The sequence below is a fragment of the Chiloscyllium plagiosum genome, unplaced genomic scaffold (genome assembly GCF_037043375.1).
Source record: "Chiloscyllium plagiosum isolate Xiang-an unplaced genomic scaffold, Cpla_swu_hap1 HiC_scaffold_6, whole genome shotgun sequence".
NCBI lineage: Eukaryota > Metazoa > Chordata > Chondrichthyes > Orectolobiformes > Hemiscylliidae > Chiloscyllium > Chiloscyllium plagiosum.
Window position 1 is genome coordinate 30,979,967 of NW_028270144.1, and position 26,234 is coordinate 31,006,200.

The 26,234-nt window shown below is 45.0% G+C and overlaps 1 long non-coding RNA gene across 1 annotated transcript in view; it reads right to left on the reverse strand.

The window, feature by feature from the left end:
* LOC122550533 (uncharacterized) overlaps window positions 1–26,234 on the reverse strand; it is a 210,877-nt gene that overhangs the window by 93,757 nt on the left and 90,886 nt on the right. Inside the window, exon 2 of the long non-coding RNA XR_015757407.1 lies at window positions 415–484. This is a non-coding gene — a long non-coding RNA (uncharacterized LOC122550533). The remainder of the gene's footprint in view (window positions 1–414; window positions 485–26,234) is intronic.

Genomic DNA, 26,234 nt, shown 5'->3' on the forward strand with positions numbered 1-26,234 from the left:
TTTAGAGTCAGAAAGATCATAGAATACTGTAATACAGAGAGAAGCCATTTAACTCATTGTCAGTATAGATTTCATACTTATAATTGTGTAAATATATCCCAATTTTGGAAGTTTGAATATACATTCAGGATAATTACAAAAATGTAACAGGAATAAGTCCATTTATTGTGACTTGCTTTACCAGTCAAGATCTTGAGGCTTAATCACAAGACAAGCCATAACACATTAGTTTCTCCTTGCTTTCTGAACAAATGAACATTGTTGCTTAATTGGCTTACATGACTGATACCATTGTTAATCAGATCTGAGCCCAGCATATTTCAAATCAACATTAGAGTGCTATTTTGTTCTGATGTGTAATTAGCTCAAAGTGTAATGGAAATCAAATCCATGAAATGCTAAGATGTCTTGTACCTGAAGAAGGTCATTTGGTCCATATATGTGCATTCATCCAGATCAAGCAGAATATTTTGGATTTCAATATCTAAAATAAAAAGAGAAAAAGCTAGAAATATTCAACGTGTCAGGCAGCCTCTATGGGACTGAGGTAAAAAAGGGCTTTTTCTTTCAAGTCAATGACCATTCCATGGAATCGTTTGAACGAAAGATCAATAACCTGAAACAATCTCATTACAATTCCTATCTGCCCTGCTACATATCTCCAATATTTTTGGTTTTCATTTGACTCCTTTCATTGACTGATTGAATTTATTCTTGATTGGCTGAGGCACAAGTCTAATCCAAAATGACTTTGCAAGTGAACAGGCATGTTCTCCACATGAAAGTTTTTAAAATTAATTTGAATCTGTGTCTGCCTATCCTAGTACATGGTTCATTTCAAAACTGTCTTGACCAACCTTTCTTTAGATACTTAATGTCCTTTAGGGAAGGAAAGTGCCATCTTTGCCTGGTCTGGCCTACATGTGACTCCAGACAACAAAGTGGTTGACTCTCAACTGCCGTCTGGGTAATTAGGGATGGGCAATAAATGCTGTCTAGCCAGCAACATCCTCATCCTTTTAACAAAAAGGAAAAAAAAAACTAATTTGTTTGACTGATTTGATGCAGAGGTTTAGGGAGGGAATTCCAGTGTTTGGGGTCTGGTCAACTGAATACACAGCCAATTATTATGGAGATATGAAAATCAGGATGCTCAGCAGGTCAGGATTGGAGCAGTGCAGGGATGGGGCAGGTTAGGAGAAGAAGTGATGCCATGGAAGGAATTGGTAAAACAATTGTAAAGACTTTACAGCTGCCCTTACAAGTTCTTGGGCTGGGAGTTATTGTAGGTCAGCAAATATTGGAATAGTGAATGAACAGGACTTTTTGATGTGAATTTGGATAATGTCATGGTTTACAGAGTGTGCAATGCAAAGTGGCAAGCCAGTCAGGCAACTGAGCGTTGGAACAATCAAATGTAGTGACAAGAACTTGCAACAGTCACTGTGACAATGGAATGGAAGCTGCTAAAAACATCATCCAATCACTACACCATTTTAATGCGCTCTGAAGCTATTTCACAAACAAATCCAATGGGAGATGAAGTAATGAGAAAATTGACCCAAAAAGTAGTTTAAGAGCGTAAGAGATAGGGTCATGAGCAGACCATTCAGCTCTTTAAGCCTTCCTTGTCATTCGATAAGATCACGCTGTCTGCCATAGGTCTCAATACCTCTTTCATGCCAGCCTCTTGTAGCCATCAAATCCCTAATATTTGTTTAAAAATATATCCACTCTTTAAAAACTTTCAGTGATCTAGCCTCCATGACTCTGTGGGGTAAAGAATTCCAGGTATTCAATATTCTCTGGAAGAGGAAATTCCTCCATATCTCTGTTTGAAAGGAGTATCCCCTATTTTTTGTATCCACGGCCCCTATTTCAGGACTCCCCCAGTAATAGGAACATCTTTTCAACACCTGCCCTTTCAAACTTGCTAGAATCTTGTCTACTTCACTAAATTAAATCAACATGCTTCTCAGCTCTGCTGAATGAAGGCCTAACCTGGTTAGCCACTTAAATCAATCCCTTCATCTCAGGAATCAGCCAAGTTATTTTGTTTTGAACTGCCTCCAATACAAGTACACCTTTTCCTGAGACAAAAACTGTACACCGTACTCCTGGTGTAGCCCCATTAATCCCTGACACACTTGCAATAAGACTTGCCTGTTTCTAAACGTCATTCCCATAGCAATAAAGGCCAAAATTCCATGTGTTGTCTTAATTACTTGCTGAAATGAAGTTTTAAGGGAAGAGAGAAGAGTGAAAAGTGGAGCCTAGATGAGAAAAGGACATTTTTGCTGATGACAGATGAAAGAAATTTGGGGGAGGTTGCACAAGAGGGTACATTCTGAGTGACAAACATTTTGAGAGAAGTTTGTTATACTGGAGGAAGTTAAGGAGATTAACAATATCTGGAAATGTAAAACAAGGATGAGAATGTTAATTTAAGCTATCTACTGGAGGCCTCAGGTTGTAAATCAGCAAGATGGCAGGATAAGAAATGAACAGCAGAATTTTGAAAGAGTTGAAGTTGACGAAGAACAGATGCTTTTCATGACAGCATTGAAATAATCAAGTCGGAGGAGAATAATAGCAAAGATATGACAAGTTTCCCTCCATCCGATGCAAAATCCTGACTCAGAAATGTATTACTGTTACTTTAATGTTGTTGTGTCGAAATCCTGGAACTCCCTCCCTAATAGCACTAGGGGTGTCCTTGCACCCAAATGGCAACTCACATCAATTTTCTCTGCCTACATATGTTACCTGATTGCATATACTCTTGGTCTGATTTCTGTCATCACTGCACAGACCAGGATATTATTCATGTGACATCATCTAATCCTTGTAGAATGTTGGACATAGTACATTGGAAGATCTCTGGTAATGTGGCAATTCCAAAAGACAATCTATCCAAATAATATCTCTCAAAGTGACAAATGAATGCGGCAACCAGTCTAGACTTTCTAAACAATGGAAACTGTCAGAAACCACTTACTTTGAGAGAATTTGGTTCAGGTGTCATCTCCAATTACAACAGATTTCTGTAGATACTGCTTTACTGAGTTGTGGCAACTGACACATATTCTGATACAGCTATTAGGTTTGGTATTTGGTTATCATGCCTGACACCATCCTGCGGCTTTGCCACCTGTGAGATGATGTCCATGGAGTCACTTCCTGGATTTTTTTTTAAACTTGATCTATTAGTGACATAATGTGCAGATGCTGGTGTTTGACTGGGGTGGACAAAGTCAGAAGTCAGGCACAAGTAGGTACTGCAGATGCTGGAGATTAGAGTCAAGACTGAAAAAGCGCAGCAGGTCAGGCGGCATCTGAGCAGCAGGAAAATCGACGTTTCAGGCAAAAGCCCTTCATCAGGAATGAGGCTTGGTGCCTCGGGGAGTGGGGAGGTAAGTAGGAGGGGGGTGGGGCTGGGGGGCGGAGGTAGCTGCGTGCATTAGGTGGATGGAGGTGCGGGTGAAGGTGATAAGCCGGAGAGGAAGGTGGAGCGAATAGGTGGGAAAGAAGATTGACAGATGGGACAGGTCATGAGGACGGGTGTTGAGCTGGTAGGTTGGAACTGGGGTAAGGTGGGGGGAGGGGAAATGAGGAAACTGGTGAAGTCTACATTTATGCCATGGGGTTGACAGGTTTCGAGGTGGAAGATGAGGCATTCTCCCTCCAGGCATTGGGTGGTAAGGGAGTGCCGATGGAGGAGGCCTAGGACCTGCATGTCCTTGGCAGAGTAGGAGGGGGAGTTGAAATGTTCAAAAGTCAGAAGTCACAAAACTGGATTACGGAGTTACAGGTTTATTTAAAATCACAAGCTTTCGGACCACTGCTCCTTCATCAGGTGAAGTGAAGGGAGGCGCATAGGCACAGAATATACAGATGGAAAGATCATGGCAAGAAAATTCCAGGAAATTAGGAGTGCCAACAGATAAGTAAAAATAGGGCGAGTGGAGTGATGACAGGTTGAATAGCAAGTTTTTGCAGGTGATCAAGATTGTTAAACGGTGTGAGTAAAGTGTTTACAGCTGAATAACAAGTGAAGGAATGATCTATAAACTGATTAATTGTAATTATCTCTCTGCCTTAAGTAATCAAAAATAAAATGGTGCTAGAGACAACCAAATGGCCGGGAAGACATGAATATATATCAGAGTCACATAACGAGGGCCTAACCAGGTTAAAGTAACTTGTGTTGATCGCTTTACCTTAATTAGCTTGTACACTTTTCAATTACTTATTACGTTGGTTAGGCCCTCATCAAGTGACTGTCGATCAACAGCAAAGAATGGTTATTCAGCCAGTCGACACTCCACTCACACTATTTGTATGTATCTGTTGACACTTTTAAGTATGTGCAATTATCTTTCCATCATCTCTGCCTATATATTCTGTGCCTGTGCACCTCCCTCTACTTCACCTGATGAAATAGCAGTGGTCCAAAAGCTTGTGATTTTAAACAAGCCTGTTGGATTATAACCTGGTGTTTTGTGACTTCTGATTTGATCCATTAAAGGATGCGGAATCATCTTCCTTGATATGCATAATATGTTTATATCTTTTCTTAACATGATATTATTTTCAGTGTTACGTTAACCTAATCCTGTAAATATTTAGATTATTCTTTTCCAAAGCAATTTTTCTCTTTGTTTGTGTGTTCTTGTACTCAGTAAAAGACATTCAGAGCAAATCATGTCTTTCTTTAATGACAGGCTCTACGTCCTGGATGATATATGCCTTTTCTATATAAAGAATAATCATCATGTCTCAAATACATATTAAATACAGTTTAATTTTGCAGATTGCTTCACTTGCCCCTTGCATTATCAAATCAAAAGGTTACAACTTCATTTTCTTTAAACAAAAGTTATTTTTCTCTATTTCAGATAAAACTGTAACACATGCCCTTGTATAAAATTTGAAATGAGTTGGATGACCATGTATATGAACAGTGTCCCATTTGGTTTGGGTGAGACATTTATTTTACTTAGGAAAGCTTGATTCATTTTTTCGAAAAGTGACATATCAATGCATCAAACATGTTTTCAAATGAAAGAGTATCTTGCTGTTCTTGGATTTCTTCCAAAGATGCTTGCTATAAAATGTTCACATCTTAAATATATGAATTTTCACCCTTCCCCTAACTTATATCAGGTGTCCGATATCGACCACTGATCCTAATTTTTTTTTGCAGAACACTGTTAAGACATGACTGGTCCTCTCTTTTAATTTCATTATTTTCATTACTCCTAGTCAGTTTGAATTTCTAGAGGCGAGCTTTATTGTTGCTGTCAATGTTTCTGCTGTTTAACTGCTGGTTGCTGCATTTCTAGAAGCTAACTAATTCATGTGGGTTTAAGGTGCTGAATATTAGAAGTTACACTTCCAGTCTGACTGGATATCTGTTTTTTCCCTTTTGCTTCTCCTAGGATGTCTGTGCCTTTGGAGAACTGAAGACTCCTTCAGAAGATCACCAATATGAGCATATTATATGCATCAATGGTACCCATTTGCTGCTACCATGGAATATATATGGCAAAATAAAGTTTTGACAAATCTCCCAATCAGCTTAGTACCTGTGATCCTGTTCACTTGAACCATTTACTTTTGGGTAGATTCACTGCCACTAATCTTCTTATTGGTATTAATCTAATGCCCACACAAAGCCTTCAACCAAAGTCGGGCTCAATCTCGATAAAGAGAATAGATTTATTGCATATACTTAATAGCTATTTTCATTACCTTTGGGTTAGACATGATACTCAGACAAGAGACTGTGAAACTCAACTTAAGAGCAAATACACATTATTGTTAGCTATGTTAGCACTGATAGCGCAACACAACTTAGAGACTGGTGAACTGGTTAGCATTCCCGGGAGCAATCAGTTATATTCTGATGTCAAAGCTTATCACTTGATATCAGTTAATCCTTTAAGGTATTGACTGCATCATAAAACAGCCAGCTACTTAAGCACCACGTAAAGACATGGAAATCTTGATAGAAACAGGTTGTGCTTAGTGTAAAACAGTTTCCAGTTTGAGTCCTTGGGGGGTGAAGTTTATTTTTGGAAGTCACAGTTCTTGAGTGATGGAGTAAGATGGAGTAGCATGCCCCTGTTACATTTGGGCATGCTAACTTGGACTACTTTGCGATACCCAGAAAATGCACACAGTGGAATCTTAATTCATTTGTAGAGAAACACAAAATGCTGGAAATACTCAGAGTCCTGTAGCATCTGTAGCAAGAGAAAAAATAATGTTTCTGTGGTTCTGTTCGCCGAGCTGGGAATTTGTGTTGCAGACGTTTCGTCCCCTGTCTAGGTGACATCCTCAGTGCTTGGGAGCCTCCGGTGAAGCGTTTCTGTGATCTTTCCTCTGGCATTTGTAGTGGTTTGAATCTGCCGCTTCCGGTTGTCAGTTCCAGCTGTCCGCTGCAGTGGTCGGAATATTGGGTCCAAGTCAATGTGCTTATTGATTGAATCTGTGGATGAGTGCCATGCCTCTAGGAATTCCCTGGCTGTTCTCTGTTTGGCTTGTCCTATAATAGTAGTGTTGTCCCAGTCAAACTCATGTTGCTTGTCATCTGCGTGTGTGGCTACTAAGGATAGCTGATTGTGTCGTTTCGTGGCTAGTTGGCTAGCCACGCAGATGACAAGCAACATGAGTTCGACTGGGACAACACTACTATTATAGGACAAGCCAAACAGAGAACAGCCAGGGAATTCCTAGAGGCATGGCACTCATCCACAGATTCAATCAATAAACACATCGACCTGGACCCAATATACCGACCACTGCAGCGGACAGCTGAAACTGACAACCGGGAGCGGCAGATTCAAACCACTACAAATGCCAGAGGAAAGATCACAGAAGCGCTTCACAGGAGGCTCCCAAGCACTGAGGATGTCACCTAGACAGGGGACGAAATGTCTGCAATACAAATTCCCAGCTCGGCGAACAGAACCACAACAACGAGCACCCGAGCTACAAATCTTCTCACAAACTTTGAAATAATGTTTCGGACTGATAATCTTAAATAAATTTTCAGTGTCACTGGCTTGAAAATTTAACTCTGCATCATTCTCCATAGTTCATCGGTGACCTGCTAAGTATTTCTGGCATTTTGAGTTTTCATTTCAGAATTCACATATTCCACATTTGACCTATTTCATTCACAGTGTTGCAAATCTTGATCAAGAGATCCGTTATTGATTGGATACAAGTCTCCTCAGTGGAAATATGGCCAATTAGTCAACTTTTAGACTGGTTGTCAAGCCTTTTAGGAGCAATTGGAAGGCTGCAAGCTGATGAGTAATTTTTTTTCATCCGATTCTGTCTATTGATACCGAGTGTGTTTGAACTTGAATGTAAACTTTCACATTCTTCTGCCCTTACACAAGCACTTAGAAGGAGTAATTTATCACACGCCTGTAACTGTTCAGGCATTTACAAATGGCTTTGTGAAATATACAGACATACTATGGAAAATGTCACATTTTAGTTTTTTTTCTATGATTCAAACAAAATGATGGAGGGCCAATAACAGGTATAATTTCCTAAATGGAGAAATAAAAGGTACATTACCACAACATCATACGTTCTGAATAGATGTTAGAATATCTTCAGAAATTAGCACCTCCAGCAAACTCATTTCAGATAGTAGCTATCTCTAAACAGGTCAAAAACGTTATTGCTTCTGACACAATCATGTCTCAGATCTTTTTGTTCTTTGCATATTTCCTTACAGAAGCAAAATTTTCCAGAATTTTCCAAGTTGCTCCTACTCTGCCATCATAACAAGGCTGAAGGCATAGAAAAACACTTTTTGTACATTGGCTAGTTTACCTTCTGTTCCTTCAGTGCATTTTCTTTGAACTGTTGGAGAAATAAAACCCAGGGACATTTTGACATCGGGCTGGAGGGTGTTACTGACTGGAAAAGCAGCATGTAGTGGGTCTGGTGATTATAACTTCCACAGGTGGCCAGCAGTCAGAATACAAACACTTACAAAGAGGCAAAACCAAGGGGACACTCTCTAACTCAGTCTCCCTGGCACCAGGCTGCCCGAGAAAAAGGGGCCAAAAGACAGGCGGCATGGTGACACAGAGGTTAGCACTGCTGCCTCACAGCGCCAAGGACCCGGTTCAATTCCCACCTCAGGCGACTGTCTGTGTGGAGTTTGCACATTCTCCCAGTGTCTGCGTGGGTTTCCTCCGGGTTCTCCGGTTTCCTCCTACGGTCCAAAAAATGTGCAGGTTAGGTGAATTGGCCATGCTAAATTGCCCGTAGTGTTAGGTGTTAGTAAATGTAGGGAATGGGTCTGGGTGGGTTGCTCTTCGGAGGGTCAGTGTGGACTTGTTGGGCAGAAGGGCCTGTTTCCACACTGCAAGTAATCTAAGATGACCCCTTAAGGAACACAGGGTATGCCATGAACAAAAAGGGGCAAGTTCTTAAAATACAGGATAGACGGTTACCTTCAGAAGGCAAGATAAGAAACATAAAGCAGACTGGGGAATGGGGGTTAGCGTGGGGTTTGGCAAGAAGGGATATGTGGTGAGAGCCAGATAATGGAAATAGATCTGGGGAGATTGTGGAAGAGGGAAAGACTACCTCAGATTACCGTTGAAGTGCATAGGCATAGTGCCCAGCATTTCCAGTAGATGTGGATGCTGCAGTACCAGCCGTACGTTCAACATTTCAAGTGCCAACGAAAAAAGTTGGATCTCAACTCTGGTTCTCTCTCACGAGACTGCAGCCCAAGCTCTGGCATCAGTCAACAATGTGTAGAACAACAGAACAATGGGAAATCGAGGAAGAGACCAGCTGTTCTGACTGATTATTTTCTCAACTATCTTAGTGTCAAAGAAAGGAGAAGTAACGTGGCTTCACACTGTGCTTTTAATGGTTTCAAAATGTCACACACCGTGCCACGGTGAAAAAAGCACTGAAATGTAATCATTGATGCAAGTTAGAAAATGTGGCAGCCAGTTTGCACATAGCAAACTCTTACAAATATAGTATTGTCAGATAGTCTGTTTTTTTTAAAAATGTGAGATAAATACTGGCCAGCCAACCAGGGAAAAATCACAGCGCAGCATTTGCTCAGACTGACATGAGTCAACATACATATATACAATTATATTTTAGATATTATCGGATTCTCCCATTTTAAAAAAAAAATCGGCAAACTGGATTTTCAAAACAAGTAATGTAGTGAATGGATTTGGTTTTGTTTTCTTTCATCTGCCTCACTAATACAGAAAGTATTGGCATTGTTTCTTGATGGTTGTCTTGTTGAGTTCCAGTGTCATTTGCTTCTGGAGTAGATACTAACAATTATGAATCCAAGTTTTCATGAAATAGTGCAGACCAATTCAGGAAGACGTGCAATCAGTAGCAGAGTAGATCAGTGAGGAAATCAAGTCCCATTTTACGGGAAAGTGTTTTAAAAATTAATTCATGGGATGAGGGCATTGCTGACTAGGCCAACATTTATTGTCCACCCCTTGTTGCCCAGAGGGCAGTTAAGAGTCAACCACATTGCTGTGAATTTGGAGTCAAATATAGGCCAGATCACATAAGGATGGCAGATTCCTTCCTTAATGGACATTAACGAATGGGCTTTTCATGACAGTTGATTTGCAGTCATCATTAAACTCTAATTTCTGGAATTTTATTGAATTCAAATTCCATTACCTGCCACGACAGGATTTGAACCTGGGTCACCAAATCAGCAACAGGTTCTTCGGATTAATAGTCCAACAAAATACGCTAGTCCTTCACTCCAAGTATGTATGTAAAGTGTGGGGTAGGGCAGCAAATATGGGGAGGGAGACAGTTAGGCTGGTAGATGGGTGTGGGGCTTAAGTGGATGATATTTTAGTTTCCAAGGTAGATGCAGAAGGTAGGGGTTTTAGGTGGGTGAAGAGAACATAGGTCAGGGTACTGGGTGGGTTAACACTTTGCGTGCCAGGTGGGTGAGGACGTAAGGAGCCATGTAGGTGGATAGGTTAGTGGAGGGACTAGGTTGGGAGTTGTTCTATTGTCTGATGGGGTCAGGTCGTGTAGTGAGCAGTGTCATGATAATTGGACATGATGTTGGTTTGGGTGGGGGTGTGCGCAAGATCTAAAGAATATGTTTAAAGAATATTTGACTTTCCTGAGGGTTACAATACATGAAGAAGAAAAGTCAATGAAACCCAAACTTGAGCCATTTTATTTTAAAACCAACAAAAATTCTTGTATCTTAGCTCAAAAAACACACAATTATCGATTCTACTGAAAATAAAATACTATGGGACTTAGTCATATAGATAGGAAGGGTTTGATTTCAACCTGATCTCAGGCAGGGCAGCAGTAGAGCCACCACATTTGACCTCAGTACCCCTTGGCCAGGAAGATTAAAATTGGCCAGGGGTTTCATCTTGATAATTACTAGGACATTGGTCAGCTAATGAATGGGCTCAGCTATAATTTTCTTTATATGTGAGTACTACCAACACTGGCTGACAACATTTACAGATGACAAACGTTAATTTCTCAATTGATCGTAATGCCTAGCACCCATTGAACTGTACCAATGTCGAGAGTATGGCACCAGAGAAGATTTTTGTATGGAAGAACACAAAATATTCGTTGGGGTTTTATCAACATGATGGAAATGGGCTGTGAAGTGAAAAGGGCTGGTAAAATAGTGAGCATCTCTGTGTCAGGAGAAAATTTCATCACCTTCCTGTGCCTCAGAAGATTTTGAAAGGCAGAAAAAAGGTGGCTGGTCCAATCATCAGACGTCCAATTAAAATAGAGTTGAAGCCACTTTTAGAGAGTGATGGGAACTGCACAGTCTGGGCTGTGTAACAGCTTTAGATGATGATAGTTTGATTTGTTTTGGAAAGTTGCAATTCCTGTTTCGCAAGTTTCCTTTGAATATTGATTTTGTCTTTGTTACAGTGCCCAAACATTTTTGTTTTTAGAAAGAAAAAGTAGAATGTGAATCCCGCTGGATGGGAACTAGTTATAGAGTCATACAGAACAGGGGGCGGCACGGTGGTACAGTGGTTAGCACTGCTGCCTCACAGCGCCAGAGACCCGGGTTCAATTCCCGCCTCAGGCGACTGACTGTGTGGAGTTTGCATGTTCTCCCAGTGTCTGCGTGGGTTTCCTCCGGGTGCTCCGGTTTCCTCCCACAGTCCAAAGATGTGCAGGTCAGGTGAATTGGCCATGCTAAATTGCTAGTAGTGTTAGGTAAGGGGTAAATGTAAGGGTATGGGTGGATTGTGCTTCGGCGGGTCGGTGTGGACTTGTTGGGCCGAAGAGCCTAATTCCACACTGTAAGTAATCTAAGTAATCTAAGACCCTACAGTCTAACCAGTCTATACTGATATGTTCCCAAACTGAACTAGTCTCACCTGCTTGTGCTTGGCCCATAATCCCTTCAAAACCTTCCTATGCATGAACTGACCTAAATGTCCACCACTTCCTCTGACAGATCATTCCACTCTATGTAAAACATTGCCCCTCGTGTCCATTTTAAATCTTTCTGCTCTCACCTTAATAATACGCCCTCTAGTTATGAATGCCCCCAATCCAGGGAAAAGACCCTTGTTATTGACCATATCTATGCCACTCATGATTTTATAAACCTCAATAAGGTCGCCCCTCAATCTCCCACGCTCCACTGAATAAAGTCCCAGCCTTACCAGTCTATTTTTATATCTGAAACCTTCCATTCCTGGTGACATCTGGTAAAATCTTGTCTGAACCCTCTGCAGTTTAATAATAAACTTCCTATAACAGGGCGACCAGAACTGCACACAGTACCCCACAAGAGGCTTCACCAATATCCTGTACAACCTCAACATGACGTCCAAACTGCTGTACTCAAAAGGTCTTAGCAATGAAGGCAAGTGTGCTAAACGTCTACTGAACCACCCTGTCTACCTGTAATGGAAGTTTCAAGAATGATGTACTTCAACCCCTCAGTCTTTCTGTTGTATAACACTACCAGGGCCCAATCATTAATTGTATAGGCTCCCCAGAGAGAAATCAGTTGGTGAGATGTGGCTTCTTTCTGGATGTTCAACATGAGGGTCCCCTCAGCTACAACACCACCATCGCAAAGCTCACTCCTCCAAATGCCAGAGCCTGCCTGTCAGGCTTTGGCCCATTTGATTGGATTTCCTTCGAACTATTCTGATTGCACCAGTTGCTCAGGGAGGTAGATTGTTTTCCTTAACACGACTTGAAGGCATTGTAATTAGCTTCCACTGGTACATTCCTGCTGTTCTCCCACAGAGGCTGAGAACTCACATTTGGTCTCAGCAGCCCAACATGCAACATGCACAGATGACCAGAGGTGGCAACACGAGCTGTGGACCGCCCAAGACCAGCAAGGTACCACAAAACAGCACGGGAACGGTGCCTGGAGGCAACCAGAAGGAAGGGCGGGCTGTAGCGGAGCAGATGGCAGACAGCGGGGAGGTGCAGCAGCCGATCCAAGCTCCTGCAAGACAGACGGAGGAGATGGAAGAGAAGGGACCAAAGGAGGCAGAGGATTGGATTACCGTGAAAAGCAGGAAGAGGAAACCTCCCAAAGCCACCCAGCGAAGGGGGAAGCGACACCTACACGGTGAAGATACAGGCAGCTCTTCCGACGGTGAGGACGGGCGCAAGGTGGGTCGTCACCAGAGGAAGAGACAGAGCGCCGTGGGGAAAAAGGAGGGCAGCACCGCCCAAGCAGGAAAAGACAATCCCTCTGAGGGGATGGGTAAAGGCCTCCCCCCACCCGGTGAGAACCAAAAGGTACCCACCGGCCCACAGCTCCAGGTAACGGGGAGCAGCGGTCCTGTGACAGCCCCGCTGTCAGATGGAGAACTGAACTATGCGGACCCTGGGGCCGACCTGAAGACACCTGAGCGGGGAAATGGCTCCAGCGTGGAGCCGGACAGCTATCTCAGCCCTGGGAGGGTCCAGCAGTTTGCTGTCACCACGGGAATGCACACAGCTACCCCAGAGGGGCAAGACCAGCAGCAAATGGACACTGTTAACCTTGTAAACTGTTAAAATGGGGATAAGAGTTGCCAGCATCAATGTGCGTAGCATCAAATCGGCTACGCGATGTGTTTCTACGATGGCCTTCCTGGCCAACGTTAAAGCCGACGTCCTGTTCCTGCAGGAGTGTGGGATACCGCGCCTCAGCAGCTACAGGAGATGGTCGAGCTTATGGGCCCATGGGCCGTCAGTTTGGTCGGGGGGCAACGATAGCCGCGCCTCCGGCTTGGGTATCCTGTTGAGAGGAGGCAACTTCACCATCTCCGAGGTTAAGGAGGTGGTGGGCGGGCGCCTCCTTGTCACCGACATCATGTACAGGAATGCTCCCCTGAGACTGATTAATGTGTACGCCCCAGTGGGTAAGAGTGAACGGTTGGCCGTCCTGCAGCAGCTTCCACTGTTGCTGGCTACGTCCAGGCCGGTCATTCTGGCCGGAGACTTCAACTGTATCATTGATGCAGATGGACGATCCGGCGGGGGGGAACAGTAAACTGGACACCACGTCCAGAGCCCTGATGGAAACGGTCAAAGGTGCCAAGCTGCACAACGTCTTCAGCACTCCTGCAGACGGAGCGCAGCATAGATACACCTGGTCACGGGCAGACGGGTGTATCTGCTCAAGGATAGATTACCTGTTTGTGTCCCGAATGCTCTCGGTCAGATCCACCAACGTCAAGTCGGTGTTCTTCTCCGACCACTGCCTCCTGCTGGCCGACTGTCACCTACAGGACGAGCAGCGGGCTGGTAAGAGAACGTGGAAGCTGAACACCAAGCTGTTGACCCCGGGAAACATTGAGGAGCTCAAGAGGGACTACGCAGGTTGGAGAACCGTGAAGCCCCTCTTTGAGTCCCCAGTGGACTGGTGGGAAGTAAAAGGGAACATCAAGAGGTTCTTCATCCTCAAACGTGTGCAGGAGGTGAGAGAGAGGTGGGGAAAACTGTCCCAGCTCCAGGAAAGTATGCAGAACCTGCTCCTGCTGCAGACGATGGGGGTGGATGTCACGGAGGACCTCAAGGAGGGGAAGGGTCAGCAAGCCTCGCTCTTTGCTTCGGAGGCCTCCAAGATAATCTTCCGGTCCAGGGTCCGCTCGGTGGAGCAGGACGAGACGTGCTCATGTTTCTTCTTCCAGAAGGTACACAAAGAGAGCTCTGTGCTCAGCAGCCTGAAGGAAGAAGATGGCTCGCTAACGTCATCTCAGGCTGACGTCATGAGGATCAGTAAATCCTTCTACGCCAGTCTGTATGACGCGAAGCCGACCGACAGCGCGGCCTCCCAGTCGTTCCTGTCCTCTATCACGGAGGTCTTAGACGACAGAACACGGGAGAGGCTGGACCAGCCACTATCTCTGGACGAGCTTACCAAGGCCCTCGAGTCCTTCGAAAAGAATAAAACTCCCGGAAGCGACGGCTTACCGGTCAAGCTCTATTCCGCTCTGTGGGACTTGATTGGCCGGGACCTGCTGGAGGTGTATGTCAGTATGCTTCGGGCAGGTACCATGAGTGAATCCATGAGGAAAGGCATCATCACCCTCATCTACAAGCGGAAGGGGGAGAGGGAGGAACTCAAAAATTGGAGACCAATCTCACTGTTGAATGCAGATTACAAAATTCTGTCAAAGGTAATCGCCAACCGGGTCAGGTCTGCTCTAGGGTCAGTGATTCACCCTGACCAAACCTGTGCTGTGCCGGGCAGGAAGATCGCTGAGAGTCTCGCACTCCTCAGGGATACGATCGCCTACGTACAGGACAGAGGGTTGGACACCTGCCTGATCAGCCTGGACCAGGAGAAAGCCTTTGACAGGATATCACACAGGTATATGAGAGATGTTCTCTCCAAAATGGGCTTTGGGGAGGGAATCTGCAATTGGATCAGACTGCTCTACACCAACATTGTCAGTGCAGTCTCAATCAACGGGTGGGAATCAGATAGCTTCCCAGTCAGATCTGGAGTCAGGCAGGGCTGCCCCTTCTCTCCTGCCTTGTTTGTGTGCTGCATAGAGCCATTTGCCGAGTCCATCAGGAAGGATGCGAGCCTGAGAGGGGTGACTATTCCTGGCAGCGGGGGCCTGCAGGTTAAGGCCTCCCTGTACATGGATGACGTCGCCGTTTTCTGCTCGGATCCGCTGTCCATGCGCAGACTCTTGTGCATTTGTGACCAGTTCGAACGGGCCTCGGGGGCCAAGGTAAACTGACGCAAGAGCGAGGCCATGCTCTTCGGGAACTGGGCCGACCAATCCTTGATCCCCTTCACCGTCAGGACCAACCACCTGAAGGTGCTGGGTATTTGGTTCGGAGGGGCTGGGGCGTGCGCCAAATCTTGGGAGGAGCGTCAGCAAAGTGAGGCAGAAACTGGGCAGATGGAAGCTACGGTCGCTCTCCATCGCGGGAAAAAACCTGGTCATCAGGTGTGAGGCACTGTCATTGCTGTTATACGTTGCACAGGTCTGGCCTATTCCCAGAACCTATGCCGTTGCAGTCACCCGGGCCATCTTCCAGTTTATATGGAGGTCAAAGATGGACCGGGTCCGAAGGGACTCACTGTATAAAGATCTGGGCAACGGGGGAAAAAATATACCCAATGCCACCCTCACCCTGATGGCCACCTTTGTGTGTGGCTGCATCAAGCTGTGCGTGGATCCCCGGTACGCAAATACCAAGTGTCACTACGTACTGAGGTTCTACTTGTCCCCGGTGTTGCGAAGGATGGGCCTGGCCTCGCTGCCGCGGAACGCCCCGAGTAGTTGGACCGTTCCGTATCACCTGTCCTTCGTGGAGAAATTTATGAAGAAAAACACATTTGACCACAAGTCCATTAGGAAGTGGTCAGCACGTAGTGTCCTTGAGACCCTTCGGGAAAAGGAGAGGGCGGATCCTATCGAGCGGTTCCCTGAGCAGACTGTCAAAGCCATTTGGCAGAATGCCTCATCGCCAGAACTTTCCAACAAGCACCAAGACATGGCTTGGCTGGTGGTGAGAAGGGATTCTGGATCAGTAGTGCTGGAAGAGCACAGCAATTCAGGCAGCATCCGAGGACAGGCAAAATCAACGTTTCGGGCAAAAGCCCTTCATCAGGAATAAAGGCAGAGAGCCTGAAGCGGTGGAGAGATAAGCTAGAGGACGGTGGGGGTGGGGAGAGAGTAGCATAGAGTACAATAGGTCAGTGGGGAAGGAGATGAAGGTGATAGGTCAGGGAGGAGAGGGTGGAGTGGATAGGTGGAAAAGGAGCTGGGCAGGTCGGACAGGTCCGGACAGGTCAAGGGGACAGTGCGGAGCTGCAAGTTTGAAACTAGGATGAGGTGGGGGAAGGGGAAATGAGGAAACTGTTGAAGTCCATATTGATGCCCTGGGGTTGAAGTGTTCTGAGGCGGAAGATGAGGCGTTCTTCCTCTAGGCGTCTGGTGGTGAGGGAGCGGCGGTGGAGGAGGCCCAGCACCTCCATATCCTCGGCAGCATGGGAGGGGGAGTTGAAATGTTGAGCCACTGGGCGATTTGGTTGATTGGTGCGGGTGTCTCGGAGATGTTCCCTAAAGCGCTCTGCTAGGAGGCGCCCAGTCTCCCCAATGTAGAGGAGACCGCATCGGGAGCAACGGATACAATAAATGATATTAGTGGATGTGCAGGTAAAACTTTGATGGATGTGGAAAGCTCCTTTGGGGCCTTGGATAGAGGTGAGGGAGGAGGTGTGGGCGCAGGTTTTACAGTTCCTGCGGTGGCAGGGGAAAGTGCCAGGATGGGAGGGTGGGTCGTAGGGGGGCGTGGACCTGACCAGGTAGTCACGGAGGGAACGGTCTTTGCGGAAGGCGGAAAGGGGTGGGGAGGGAAATATATCACTGGTGGTGGGGTCTGTTTGGAGGTGGCGGAAATGTCGGCGGATGATTTGGTTTATGCGAAGGTTGGTAGGATGGAAGGTGAGCACCAGGGGCGTTCTGTTCTTGTTGCGGTTGGAGGGGTTGGGTCTGAGGGCGGAGGTGCGGGATGTGGATGAGATGCGTTGGAGGGCATCTTTAACCACGTGGGAAGGGAAATTGCGGTCTCTAAAGAAGGAGGCCATCTGGTGTGTTCTATGGTGGAACCGCTCCTCCTGGGAGCAGATACGGCGGAGGCGGAGGAATTGGGAATACGGGATGGCATTTTTGCAAGAGGTAGGGTGGGAAGAGGTGTAATCCAGGTAGCTGTGGGAGTCGGTGGGTTTGTAGAAGATGTCAGTGTCAAGTCGGTCGTCACTGATGGAGATGGAGAGGTCCAGGAAGGGGAGGGAGGTGTCAGAGATGGCCCAGGTAAATTTAAGGTCAGGGTGGAATGTGTTGGTGAAGTTGATGAATTGCTCAAACTCCTCGCGGGAGCACGTAGAAATTGTTAAGGGTGAGGACACTCTCATTCGTTTGGCCGAACTGGTCTTCACCCTTAACAATTTCTCCTTTGAATCCTCCCACTTCCTCCAGACCAAAGGGGTAGCCATGGGCACACGTATGGGCCCCAGCTATGCCTGTCTCTTTGTTGGCTACGTAGAGCAGTTGATCTTCCGTAATTACACCGGCACCACTCCCCACCTCTTCCTCCGCTCATTGGCGCCACCTCGTGCTCCCGCGAGGAGGTTGAGCAATTCATCAACTTCACCAACACATTCCACCCTGACCTTAAATTTACCTGGGCCATCTCTGACACCTCCCTCCCCTTCCTGGACCTCTCCATCTCCATCAGTGATGACCGACTTGACACTGACATCTTCTACAAACTCACCGACTCCCACAGCTACCTGGATTACACCTCTTCCCACCCTACCTCTTGCAAAAATGCCATCCCGTATTCCCAATTCCTCCGCCTCCGCCGTATCTGCTCCCAGGAGGAGCGGTTCCACCATAGAACACACCAGATGGCCTCCTTCTTTAGAGACCGCAATTTCCCTTCCCACGTGGTTAAAGATGCCCTCCAACGCATCTCATCCACATCCCGCACCTCCGCCCTCAGACCCAACCCCTCCAACCGCAACAAGAACAGAACGCCCCTGGTGCTCACCTTCCATCCTACCAACCTTCGCATAAACCAAATCATCCGCCGACATTTCCGCCACCTCCAAACAGGCCCCACCACCAGGGATATATTTCCCTCCCCACCCCTTTCCGCCTTCCGCAAAGACCGTTCCCTCCGTGACTACCTGGTCAGGTCCACGCCCCCCTACGACCCACCCTCCCATCCTGGCACTTTCCCCTGCCACCGCAGGAACTGTAAAACCTGCGCCCACACCTCCTCCCTCACCTCTATCCAAGGCCCCAAAGGAGCTTTCCACATCCATCAAAGTTTTACCTGCACATCCACTAATATCATTTATTGTATCCGTTGCTCCCGATGCGGTCTCCTCTACATTGGGGAGACTGGGCGCCTCCTAGCAGAGCGCTTTAGGGAACATCTCCGAGACACCCGCACCAATCAACCAAATCGCCCAGTGGCTCAACATTTCAACTCCCCCTCCCACGCTGCCGAGGATATGGAGGTGCTGGGCCTCCTCCACCGCCGCTCCCTTACCACCAGACGCCTGGAGGAAGCTCGCCTCATCTTCCGCCTCGGAACACTTCAACCCCAGGGCATCAATGTGGACTTCAACAGTTTCCTCATTTCCCCTTCCCCCACCTCATCCTAGTTTCAAACTTGCAGCTCCGCATTGTCCCCTTGACCTGTCCGACCTGCCCAGCTCCTTTTCCACCTATCCACTCCACCCTCTCCTCCCTGACCTATCACCTTCATCTCCTTCCCCACTGACCTATTGTACTCTATGCTACTCTCTCCCCACCCCCACCCTCCTCTAGCTTATCTCTCCACGCTTCAGGCTCTCTGCCTTTATTCCTGATGAAGGGCTTTTGCCCGAAACGTTGATTTTGCCTGTCCTCGGATGCTGCCTGAATTGCTGTGCTCTTCCAGCACCACTGATCCAGAATCTGGTTTCCAGCATCTGCAGTCATTGTTTTTACCTGGTGGTGAGAAGGGCTCTGCCTGTGAGATCCTTTATGCACGCCCGGACTCTCAGCCGCACCGCACGCTGCCCTCGAAGCGGCTGCGGGGGGGACGAGACTGTCACCCACCTCCTTCTGGAATGTGCCTACGCAGAGGAAGTCTGGAGAGGAATGCAGTGGTGTTTGTCGAGGTTCGTCCCGAGCAGCGCCGTGACACGGGACTCCGTGCTCTACGGTCTGTTCCCCGGGACGCACACCGAGACGAACATCAACTGTGCCTGGAGGATCATCAACTCGGTGAAGGACGCTCTCTGGGTGGTCCGAAACCTGCTGATCTTCCAGCTGAAGGAGTTGACCCCGACTGAGTGTTGCAGACTGGCACATTCCATGGTCCAGGACTACGTGTTGAGGGACGCGCTGAAGCTTGGGGCAGCTGCTGCCAAGGCGTGGTGGGGAAAGACCACTGTGTAAAGTCTGCCTGCCTAACGAAGAACAGGGGGCCCATGCAGTCATTTGGGCTCTGCTGACGCCTCAGCTAATTATATGGGCATATGATCAAAAAGTGTACAGACATGTATAAAAATGATAAGGTTTGATTTCTGTATGTACATGTTTACATATGTATGGCATGACCAACTGTACAGACCAAATTATTTTATGAATAAAGTATATTTTGAAATAAAAAAAACATGCAACATGCAAGTAAACCTCAGGTCAGTCTTGCTTGAGCATGCCACTAATTATTTGATATCTTACAAAACTAAAATAAAAACACATCTCAATAATACTTATCTGCACTAGGAATTGGAAAGAATCATAAAAATTTAATAATGAAACATGCACAGATGCTCATAAAATAGGTTTAGTATCATGAGGTTTCAATTGATGTGCATGTGTGATACATGTTCCATGTGCCAAAGCATATGCTGTCACACTTTTCAACACCTCATTTTGACAGACTTCATGCTGAAACCTGCATTTAACGATATACAGAAAATGATGAATTAAGGAAATAATTTACTTGACCAAGTTTATTCTATCAATAGATTTGTGATGTTTGTCTTAGCATGTATAATTACTTTCCTTTTTCATGTTTCAGTTGACCAAACACAGGCGTGTCTCCCTGAACCCCAGTTTGATCTCGTAATACAATCTACAGTGTAAAATTCTGACCACCTATTTTCCGTGAACAATGGGTTCAATTTTATCCTTTTGAAACGCACCCATTTGTACATTGCTAAAATCAAGCTGAATATTTCCACCGTTTCAACACTATAGAAAGCTTTTTCTTTCAATATTTAGTAAATTGTTTACACTTAATAAGGGGTGTTATCTTTAACTATCATTGATTCAATTCCTAGTCTTCTGTGTTGCTGCTGATTTTTCAAAGTTAAAGCTAGAACACTGGTGGGAGAGAGCTAAGATTTCCAAACTCTCTGTAGGTATCATGTCTTCCTCAGGTATTTAGATTTCTATTTATTGTCAAACGGACATGAAAAGTACAGTGACAAGTGATTTTTGCATGTTATTCACAAAGTGTGATCACACTCCAGTGACACATTGAAACACTGGACATACGGCAAAAATTTACTGCAGGAGAGTTGATCTTTCTCATTTCTTTTTGTTCCCCATCCACTGCTCGACATCAGCTGGAGTCTGTGGAATGGCTCCTGTGTCTCTGTAATGGGCTCTGGGGTCTCAGTTATGGGCCTCCCTCGTCAGTCTGACCGAGCTTAGGGAACACCACTTGAGTGAAGGCAATTGTATAGCCTTACGGTATAGCCCTCCTTTTGAACATTCACTTTATGCAATTTTGCTTTTACGAAAGACCTACATTAGTACCCGTTTTCATGAATTCGAAGAGGAGTTTCGCTTTTACGAAAAATGGCGATACTTTTTCCCTTTACGGCATTTTTGGCTTATGAGAGGTTTCCTGGGATCGCTCTACCTTCAGGTAGCAGGGGCTACCTGTACCCGGGAGATATCCTAATCAGAGGGACTCCAGGTTCGCTCACAGTAAAACGATTAACATTTTCTTCAGGATCTTAGCCGACAAACCATTGTAGTTGCTGCTGGTATGTGGACTGGAGGGTAAAGAGTCCAACTTAATCTAACTTGTGTAAGATAACTCACAAGTTGGTATCCTGTCACCAAGTCACCTTTTATTTACACACAAATTTAGTACTGCTTCTTCAAAGTCAGCTATTGCGGTGCCAGACTCTCTGACATTCCTCTTATCTGTCAGCCAGGGCTCCCTGTTTGAAATAGATTAACAGCCCCAATCAGGGAACTCATTCTATGAGGTCCAGCTGGTTTAGGTTGTTACAATCACTACATCCCTTCCCCTCTGAGTCTGATGACATAGGTGGCTCTCCAATACAGTGGGCGAAGGGTAAATGCTCATAATGCATCCGTTGGTAAATAAATATGTAAGTGTGTGCAGCATGGCTCCAGTTGTACCTTTCACTATCTGACTTTCTGGAATAGAATACATACTCCCTTCACATTATTCTGCATTCTGGTGTGGGACTTGAACTCAAAACATTCATGACAGAACTAAATGAGCTACTAACATAGCCACAGGGTTTCATCCCATTGATCCTGTGTTAGCTATCTGAAAGAAACAACTGCTATGTCTCATTTCCATGTTAGTTTTCCACACCATTTCAAATTTTCTATTTTAAATGTGTATACTGTTTTTTTAAAAAAAGGTACAGTTCCTTATGGGGGTCCCACATCCTAAGTTTCCTCTGCCAAACAAGAATTTCACTCACTGTTGTTGATGACCTTCATATATTAAGATTTTGAAAAAGAACACAATTCCCCAAGTCAGCAAAGCTCCAATTAAGAATAGCGCTGTGACAGCACTACCTGGTCATAGACATTCATGGAGCATCAACATGTCCAGGCATAGTGTGTGCCACTGATGTGCATACCAATTTGCTAACTAAAATGTTTATACAAGTCTGAAATCAGGACAATCTGACCTGTTCCAAATTGAAGAGTGCAGCAAAAAATGTAAATTTGTTTAATTTGAATGACTGCATTACTGAAGCAGTTTGTTCCTGACCTATGTTGGACCATTTTCATAATACTCCACAAAGAAATAATGAGACAAAATACATTGAAGAACAAGATTCATCCAGGTATCTTTCTTCACCAGAAAGTTAGAATTATTCCATTATTTCAATCAAGCCATTAGAATAAGACAGCGTGGGTGTCTCTTTATTCTACGAACATATTTATGTTCTGAGGGTTGAAATAGTAAGGAATTGTGGAGTATCTGATACAATACAACAATCCAAAGCAGACACTAAATATTTTAAATGTTAAGCATAGCACAACTGTCATTCGTCAGGTCCAAGATTCTCCCTCTATTACTTCCTGAACATGAGTTCCACAAGTTCAAGGTGTTCTAGGTATATTTCACACAACAATCTTTACAAATAGAGACATAGAGATGTACAGCATGGAAACAGACCCTTCGGTCCAACTCGTGCATACTGACCAGATATCCTAACATAAACTCGTCCCATTTAACAGCACTTGGCCCATATCCCTCCAAACCCTCCCAATTCATATACCCAAGCAGATGCCTTTTAAATGTTGAAATTGTATCAGCCTTCACCACTTCCTCTGGCAACTCATTGCATACATGCACCACCCTCTGCGTGAAAAATTTGCCCCTTAGGTCCCCTTTTATTTCTTTCCCCTCTCACCCTAAACCTATGCCCTCTAGTTCTGAACTCCCTCACCCCAAGGAAAAGACTTTGTCTATTCCTCCTATTCATGCCCCTCATGAGGTCACCCCTCAGCCTTCAATTCTCCAGAGAAAACAGCCCCAGCCTATTCAGCCTCTCCCTATCGCTCAAATCCTCAAACCCTGGCAACATCCTTGTAAAACTTATCTGAATCCTTTCAAGTTCCACAACTTCCTTCTGGTACAAAGAAGACCAGAACTGCATGCAATATTCCAAAAGTGTTCTAACCAATGTAGAGATGCCACATCACTTCAAGAGAAAATACGTTCATAAGTGAAATGGCATCAGGAACGCCAGTGCCAGACACAAGAGAGAGACAGTTTGAAACAGGGAACCAAGTTTCATGCAGGAATCAGCAGGAACCAAGGAGACGTCTTTGCTTGATATGGTCAATGTGAAGTCAGAACCAGTGATGTATAAAGTTCAGATTCGTGCAACATTTCTGAACAATGACAAGGACCAAGTGAAAGCTGCAAAATCACAAACAGTGCAGAAGGAAAACAGGCCCTGCCCCTCAGGACATTCAGAAAGCCAGCCAGGACCCATGTGTGCACCCCCTTTATCAAGTGTTGACAAGTCCTCTAAAACAGGCAAACGTCGCTGCCTCAATGCCTTCACCGCTGGAAGAAGAGAGTGAAATTCTACCAAGCCCTCCTAGGGCAAGAGGTGAGCTCCTGTGCGTTACATGCTGCCAATAATCGAATGCTAAGCGGCCTGGTGCAAAAATGTTTCTGGCCGGTCCTTGCTCTTGGAGAGCCGCCTATGTCTAAGCCACGTTATTGGACCCCTTTAAGGTCCACCATCTGTATCCAATAAATACTATTAATAGACAATTAATATGTTGCACAGAATGTAGTGCTATCTTTTGAATGAGACGCTGAATCAAATTTCGTCTTCCCCCTTACATGAGCCTAAAGGATCCCCAGGACCTTTTCCCAAGAGCAGGGAGTTTGCATGGTGTGTTAGCCAATATTTATTACCCAAGCAGCACTACTCAAATAGCTCTGCTCATGATCACATTGCTCTTTGTGGGAGCTTGTTTGTTCACAAATTTGCAACAGTTCAACGACTACAATTCAAAGTGATTATGTCCTTATTGCTGACAACAATGACAAGCTACCTGCACTAAATGCCATAACAAGACTGCAATAATGTGAGCTGATATCTATGACCAGGCAAAGTAACGCAAGGCAGGGACGCTATGACAACAAGAGAAGAGCCCAGAGACACAGCCCATTCACTCCATGAGCTGAATGAGTGCTCAGGGGCGCAGTTTCCTTGCTGCAGCATTACAGTGATAGTGCCCAGTTTAACTTAAGGTGTAGCATTGAAGTGCAGAAGTCTGCTGTAAGTGGATTGGAGATGTGCTTGGAGGGCGCTTAGAGGCTGGCATGTCAGCTGCCAACATCTGTATACATGGGGTGCACGTGGCTACTGTCCATAGAATATCTAAGTGGAAAAATGTAGAACTCTCTCAGATGTCAGAGGAAATTTCATTTAAAAAAAACTTTATTGCATCTCTTCTGTTATTTATAGTGAAACACATCCAGGTCCCTGGTCCTCTGAATGTGCACAGCATTGCTCCTAGTATCCGGTAATCATGGAAATCAAAGTAGTCACAGATTTTATCTCTCCATCTTCAGAAGTTCTGCCAAGATTATGTTGCACTTTGATCATAATTCTTAGAACAAAAATCAAGCACTGGGAAACCTGGCATTATTCTATTGGATCTGATCTACCATCTCATGAGATTATATGAAACATATAAAAATAAAATATGTATTGCACAGAAATATTTGCTGTAAAGTAAGTCCATGTATTCAAATTAGATTCAAATGTGTCCTCCGTACTGATTTCAAAGCACTCTGCACACGACTGATTTTATATTTGAGGCAATGCAGGTGAGTTTAAGTGGAACCTTGTACAAAACTATACTTGTGAAAACCTGCACAGTTTAGAAAGCGATTTGGGACTAGATCAATGATGAAACCAAGAGTAGAAACTCCTGGTCACATTTCTTGTCATTTATACTTAATAACCTCTACCTACTTAGTTGGCAAGCCTTGTACGAGAGTTTTAGTGATTAGGATGAAGCTATTTGGGATGTAAGCTAAGGCACTATTACAGCAGAGTAAAGTCACCATTGCATTACCAAACCTCTCTGTTAGGTTCCATCCTGAGATTCTTACACGCTTGGTGCAACTGCAATACGCCAACTTCTGTGAACAGCCATGATTTATTTAAGCAAGTACAAGCTTTTGGAGGATCACTTAATAGTCTTTGCGATGCTTGCTGAGTGTGTCAAGTGAGGCTCCCAGAACAAGGGACCTGTCCTCCCTTTATACAGGGTTTTACATCAGTCAGTCATGCACGCAAGACATGACCCCCACCACTCCTCCATAGCCACGTGCCACCCAAAAATCAATGTCAAATGATTAGGTTATTTCACAAAATAATGTATGATTAGGTTATTCCTTAAAACAGTAGGTGATTAGGCTAGTCCTTAAACCGCAGCATTTACAGAGTATGACGAGATTGTCACATCCTGCCTGCAAGACAGGAAAACACCGCACACCACCCCAAAACCACCACCGAGACATCCAATTTCTTATATATCAGCAGTACAAATTAAATCTTTAACATCCCATTGCTCTTTAAAGAGAGACAACTTTTGGTAGCTTAACCTGAGGATTAACACACCTCAAGCAAGGGGAGAAGTTGAGAAAGAGAGCCATCATGATAACCTCAATGAGTGCAAGTATTGAACCCACACTGTTGGCATCACCAACTAGCCCCATCCAGCCAACTGAGTTAAAATGTACCATTACATGTACAGTGCCAGATTGTTTTTCTCCAGTAAGTTAACAGGTTGTTGTCATGAATAGGGGGGACTGTGATGTGATGGTTAGGTCATGACACCAGTAACTCAAAACCCCAGGCTATTCTTCTGAGGACATGGATTCAGCATCCAGGGGGGTTAAAACTCCATTCATAAATTTGGAATCAAATGCTAGGTGATAACGAAATTAGTAGTGACTGTTGTAAGAACCTGGCTTAGGGAAAGAAATTTGCCAAGCTTATCTGATCTACATATTATTTCAAACTACTACAAATTTTAAAGAAAGTGTATCTACCCCACATGGACCACAGTGATTCAAGAAGGCAGCTCACCACCACTTCTGCAAGAGCAATTAGAGATGGCAAAAAATGCTGGCCCAGCCAGTGATGTATATATCCCATGAATGAAGAAAAAACATTAAACTTTCCTCATGCCTCTATGCTTGTGTGACAGAATTACTGTAATAAATAACATTGCCATAGTCCCAGAGGACCATGGGGTTGTTTCCTCATTAGCTAGTGCCAACTGAACCTCAGGTCACCATGCTTCAGACGAGGTTAAAAACACAGGACCTCCATGAAGGCCTCAGCCAGTGAAGGAATTGAACCTGCATTATTAACTCTG